The sequence below is a fragment of the Oncorhynchus mykiss genome, unplaced genomic scaffold (assembly GCF_013265735.2).
Source record: "Oncorhynchus mykiss isolate Arlee unplaced genomic scaffold, USDA_OmykA_1.1 un_scaffold_265, whole genome shotgun sequence".
Lineage (NCBI taxonomy): Eukaryota > Metazoa > Chordata > Actinopteri > Salmoniformes > Salmonidae > Oncorhynchus > Oncorhynchus mykiss.
In genome coordinates this window covers 264,001-270,000 of record NW_023493721.1, presented here as the reverse complement: position 1 = coordinate 270,000, position 6,000 = coordinate 264,001, and the positions used below count along the sequence as shown (strand labels likewise).

Sequence of the window (6,000 nt, the reverse complement as noted above, 5' to 3'; positions counted from 1 at the left end):
AACTGATCGCTGCAGCTGTACATAGCCCATCTGTAAATAGCCCACCCAATCTACCTACCTCATCCCCATATTGTTTTAATTTACATTCTGCTCTTTGCACACCAGTATTTCTACTTGCACATCATCATTTGCTCATCTATCACTCCAGTGTTCATTTGCTAAATTGTAATTACTTCGCTACTATGGCCTATTTATTGCCCTACCTCCATTTGCACGCACTGTATATAGACTTTCTTTTTTTTCTTCTATTGTGTTATTGACTGTACTCTTTATTATTCCATCTGTAACTCTGTGTTGTTGTTTGTGTTGCGCTGCTTTCCTTTATCTTGGCTAGGTCGCAGTTGTAAATGAAAACTTGTTCTCAACTAGCTTACCTGGTTATATAAAGGTGAAATTTAAAAAAACAAGAAACATTTCTCTTTTTCCCAGAAAGGGGATGTAGCTCAGTGGTAGAGCGCATGCTTCGCATGTATGAGGTCCTGGGTTCAATCCCCAGCTTCTCCATTGAAACCTTTGCAATGGCCCATCTCCTACTTTCCAGAATGTTGAAATTCTCAGCAGGAAACAGAAGTGGTATGGTTGCCAACTTCAATTGCATCATTTTCAAAAACTGAAGTTCATGGGTTCGATGACTGTCCATACTTGTATTAAGAATTGCTGCTATCATTTCATTGTAGATTCAATGGAGTGGTGTATATAAAAAGTACATTGTATTAATATTGCATTTTACCTGCAAATAAAATGGGATGGAAGCTCAGAGGGGGAGTGCATGCTATTTATGCATGAGGTCCTTGGTTCAATCCCAAGGTTCTCCACTGAGTTTATTTGTGTGCCAAATTCACATTACACAACTACTACTTTCCAGAATGTTGATAAATATTTTGCAGCATAGATTGGCATGGTGGCCAAGTGGCAAGGTGTCGGTCTTGTAAACCAAAGATCATGGGTTCAAATCCCATCTGTGCCTTACTGAAAATTAGCTGGTACCATGGAGAGGTTCTTTAACTGGAGGAATTTGAAGAAAAGGCAAGTTGTCTCAATATGGCAACCCTGCTAATATATTGTAAGGGGATGTGTCTCTACGGTAGAGCTAATACTTGAAGTGTATGTGGTCTGAAGTTAATCCACAACTTCTCTGATGAGTATATTTAGTTGTTAAATTAGCATTTGCACAACTCCCACTTTCCAGAATGTTGACATTTTAATAAGGAAATAGATGTGCTAAGTCATCTGTTTTTGTAAACTGAAGCACGTGGGTTCAATCCTTGTTTGACGTTTATGGAAGCTAGCTGATATTATGAAAATGTACTTTCATTAGAACAGTGTAAAGAAAAGGTCAATTGCGTCCAGACTGCAAATGAATCGCACATGCGGGAAGCTGCCGCTGGCTGATCCCGCCCTGGCTTACACAAAAAAAAAAACACAATTAACCTGATTTAGAGCCAGACTAGTTACCGTAATTTTCTCACATTGCCATTGCCATTTTTTTCTATTGTCTCTTTTTGGTCCATTTAGATTGCTAATGTCGATTGTATACCATTTCTTTTTTCTAAATGTTAAGGTTAAAAATGTCAAATGTTTTAGGCTCCTAAGTGGACCATAAGGTTAAAAACCAAAACAAATTAAGAAAACTAAACTGAAAAACTAAAAACAAAGAATAAAATAAAAAGGTCATGAAAAACTAAGTAGCTCCGCTCCGCCAGTATGTCTCTTTTGGTTCACTTTTGCCGGTCTCAAGCCAGCCGGGTAAAGGACGAGGGTTGGAATTGTATCATAAAAAAACAAGGATCGACAGAAGAAAGTTCATTTGTAGTTCCAAACATATTTAGGGAGTTTTTTACTCACTTTTTGTCTCTCCCACAATGTTATTACTCACTCCTACAGTGTCCTTCACATTTACATGCACATTGCCAATTCTGCAAATTAGGTGATGACATGTTTTAGCAACTTCTAGCGACTTTTAGGACAGCCAATAGCTACTTTCCTTACTGAGGTGTTGGCAACACTGCTGACTTTAAACATCGGCTATCTGAGCAGCTAACTGATCGCTGCAGCTGTACATAGCCCATCTGTAAATAGCCCACCCAATCTACCTACCTCATTCCCATATTGTTTTAATTTACATTCTGCTCTTTGCACACCAGTATTTCTACTTGCACATCATCATTTGCTCATCTATCACTCCAGTGTTCATTTGCTAAATTGTAATTACTTCGCTACTATGGCCTATTTATTGCCCTACCTCCATTTGCACGCACTGTATATAGACTTTCTTTTTTTTCTTCTATTGTGTTATTGACTGTACTCTTTATTATTCCATCTGTAACTCTGTGTTGTTGTTTGTGTTGCGCTGCTTTCCTTTATCTTGGCTAGGTCTTTATCTTGGCTAGGCTAATACTTGAAGTGTATGTGGTCTGAAGTTAATCCACAACTTCTCTGATGAGTATATTTAGTTGTTAAATTAGCATTTGCACAACTCCCACTTTCCAGAATGTTGACATTTTAATAAGGAAATAGATGTGCTAAGTCATCTGTTTTTGTAAACGCAGTTGTAAATGAAAACTTGTTCTCAACTAGCTTACCTGGTTATATAAAGGTAAAATTTAAAAAAACAAGAAACATTTCTCTTTTTCCCAGAAAGGGGATGTAGCTCAGTGGTAGAGCGCATGCTTCGCATGTATGAGGTCCTGGGTTCAATCCCCAGCTTCTCCATTGAAACCTTTGCAATGGCCCATCTCCTACTTTCCAGAATGTTGAAATTCTCAGCAGGAAACAGAAGTGGTATGGTTGCCAACTTCAATTCCATCATTTTCAAAAACTGAAGTTCATGGGTTCGATGACTGTCCATACTTGTATTAAGAATTGCTGCTATCATTTCATTGTAGAGTCAATGGAGTGGTGTATATAAAAAGTACATTGTATTAATATTGCATTTTACCTGCAAATAAAATATATTGTAAGGGGATGTGTCTCTACGGTAGAGCTAATACTTGAAGTGTATGTGGTCTGAAGTTAATCCACAACTTCTCTGATGAGTATATTTAGTTGTTAAATTAGCATTTGCACAACTCCCACTTTCCAGAATGTTGACATTTTAATAAGGAAATAGATGTGCTAAGTCATCTGTTTTTGTAAACGCAGTTGTAAATGAAAACTTGTTCTCAACTAGCTTACCTGGTTATATAAAGGTAAAATTTAAAAAAACAAGAAACATTTCTCTTTTTCCCAGAAAGGGGATGTAGCTCAGTGGTAGAGCGCATTCTTCGCATGTATGAGGTCCTGGGTTCAATCCCCAGCTTCTCCACTGAAACCTTTGCAATGGCCCATCTCCTACTTTCCAGAATGTTGAAATTCTCAGCAGGAAACAGAAGTGGTATGGTTGCCAACTTCAATTGCATCATTTTCAAAAACTGAAGTTCATGGGTTCGATGACTGTCCATACTTGTATTAAGAATTGCTGCTATCATTTCATTGTAGAGTCAATGGAGTGGTGTATATAAAAAGTACATTGTATTAATATTGCATTTTACCTGCAAATAAAATGGGATGGAAGCTCAGAGGGGGAGTGCATGCTATTTATGCATGAGGTCCTTGGTTCCCAAGGTTCTCCACTGAGTTTATTTGTGTGCCAAATTCACATTACACAACTACTACTTTCCAGAATGTTGATAAATATTTTGCAGCATATGGTGGCCAAGTGGCAAGGCGTTGGTCTTGTAAACCGAAGATCATGGGTTCAAATCCCATCTGTGCCTTACTGAAAATTAGCTGGTACCATGGAGAGGTTCTTTAACTGGAGGAATTTGAAGAAAAGGCAAGTTGTCTCAATATGGCAACCCTGCTAATATATTGTAAGGGGATGTGTCTCTACGGTAGAGCTAATACTTGAAGTGTATGTGGTCTGAAGTTAATCCACAACTTCTCTGATGAGTATATTTAGTTGTTAAATTAGCATTTGCACAACTCCCACTTTCCAGAATGTTGACATTTTAATAAGGAAATAGATGTGCTAAGTCATCTGTTTTTGTAAACTGAAGCACGTGGGTTCAATCCTTGTTTGACGTTTATGGAAGCTAGCTGATATTATGAAAATGTACTTTCATTAGAACAGTGTAAAGAAAAGGTCAATTGCGTCCAGACTGCAAATGAATCGCACATGCGGGAAGCTGCCGCTGGCTGATCCCGCCCTGGCTTACACAAAAAAAAAACACAATTAACCTGATTTAGAGCCAGACTAGTTACCGTAATTTTCTCACATTGCCATTGCCATTTTTTTCTATGGTCTCTTTTTGGTCCATTTAGATTGCTAATGTCGATTGTATACCATTTCTTTTTTCTAAATGTTAAGGTTAAAAATGTCAAATGTTTTAGGCTCCTAAGTGGACCATAAGGTTAAAAACCAAAACAAATTAAGAAAACTAAACTGAAAAACTAAAAACAAAGAATAAAATAAAAAGGTCATGAAAAACTAAGTAGCTCCGCTCCGCCAGTATGTCTCTTTTGGTTCACTTTTGCCGGTCTCAAGCCAGCCGGGTAAAGGACGAGGGTTGGAATTGTATCATAAAAAAACAAGGATCGACAGAAGAAAGTTCATTTGTAGTTCCAAACATATTTAGGGAGTTTTTTGCTCACTTTTTGTCTCTCCCACAATGTTATTCCTCACTCCTACAGTGTCCTTCACATTTACATGCACATTGCCAATTCTGCAAATTAGGTGATGACATGTTTTAGCAACTTCTAGCGACTTTTAGGACAGCCAATAGCTACTTTCCTTACTGAGGTGTTGGCAACACTGCTGACTTTAAACATTGGCTATCTGAGCAGCTAACTGATCGCTGCAGCTGTACATAGCCCATCTGTAAATAGCCCACCCAATCTACCTACCTCATCCCCATATTGTTTTAATTTACATTCTGCTCTTTGCACACCAGTATTTCTACTTGCACATCATCATTTGCTCATCTATCACTCCAGTGTTCATTTGCTAAATTGTAATTACTTCGCTACTATGGCCTATTTATTGCCCTACCTCCATTTGCACGCACTGTATATAGACTTTCTTTTTTTTCTTCTATTGTGTTATTGACTGTACTCTTTATTATTCCATCTGTAACTCTGTGTTGTTGTTTGTGTTGCGCTGCTTTCCTTTATCTTGGCTAGGTCGCAGTTGTAAATGAAAACTTGTTCTCAACTAGCTTACCTGGTTATATAAAGGTGAAATTTAAAAAAACAAGAAACATTTCTCTTTTTCCCAGAAAGGGGATGTAGCTCAGTGGTAGAGTGCATGCTTCGCATGTATGAGGTCCTGGGTTCAATCCCCAGCTTCTCCATTGAAACCTTTGCAATGGCCCATCTCCTACTTTCCAGAATGTTGAAATTCTCAGCAGGAAACAGAAGTGGTATGGTTGCCAACTTCAATTGCATCATATTCAAAAATTGAAGTTCATGGGTTCGATGACTGTCCATACTTGTATTAAGAATTGCTGCTATCATTTCATTGTAGATTCAATGGAGTGGTGTATATAAAAAGTATATTGTATTAATATTGCATTTTACCTGCAAATAAAATGGGATGGAAGCTCAGAGGGGGAGTGCATGCTATTTATGCATGAGGTCCTTGGTTCAATCCCTTGGTTCAATCCCAATAAACTCCACTGAGTTTATTTGTGTGCCAAATTCACATTACACAACTACTACTTTCCAGAATGTTGATAAATATTTTGCAGCGTAGATTGGCATGGTGGCCAAGTGGCAAGGCGTCGGTCTTGTAAACCGAAGATCTTGGGTTCAAATCCCATCTGTGCCTTACAGAAAATTAGCTGGTACCATGGAGAGGTTCTTTAACTGGAGGAATTTGAAGAAAAGGCAAGTTGTCTCAATATGGCAACCCTGCTAATATATTGTAAGGGGATGTGTCTCTACGGTAGAGCTAATACTTGAAGTGTATGTGGTCTGAAGTTAATCCACAACTTCTCTGATGAGTATATTTAGTTGTTAAAT

The 6,000-nt window shown here is 38.0% G+C and overlaps 6 non-coding genes across 6 annotated transcripts; all 6 read left to right on the top strand.

Annotated features, from left to right (window-relative positions):
- Window positions 1-432: 432 nt before the first annotated feature.
- On the top strand, window positions 433-504 carry trnaa-cgc. Its single transcript has one exon. It is a non-coding gene; the product is annotated as a tRNA-Ala (tRNA).
- Window positions 505-895: 391 nt separating this feature from the next.
- Window positions 896-967, top strand: trnat-ugu. The gene has a single exon. It is a non-coding gene; the product is annotated as a tRNA-Thr (tRNA).
- A 1,673-nt stretch (window positions 968-2,640) lies between these two features.
- trnaa-cgc lies at window positions 2,641-2,712 on the top strand. Its single transcript has one exon. It is a non-coding gene; the product is annotated as a tRNA-Ala (tRNA).
- A 520-nt stretch (window positions 2,713-3,232) lies between these two features.
- On the top strand, window positions 3,233-3,304 carry trnaa-cgc. The gene has a single exon. It is a non-coding gene; the product is annotated as a tRNA-Ala (tRNA).
- A 1,954-nt stretch (window positions 3,305-5,258) lies between these two features.
- On the top strand, window positions 5,259-5,330 carry trnaa-cgc. The gene has a single exon. It is a non-coding gene; the product is annotated as a tRNA-Ala (tRNA).
- A 404-nt stretch (window positions 5,331-5,734) lies between these two features.
- trnat-ugu lies at window positions 5,735-5,806 on the top strand. The gene has a single exon. It is a non-coding gene; the product is annotated as a tRNA-Thr (tRNA).
- Window positions 5,807-6,000: the final 194 nt, after the last annotated feature.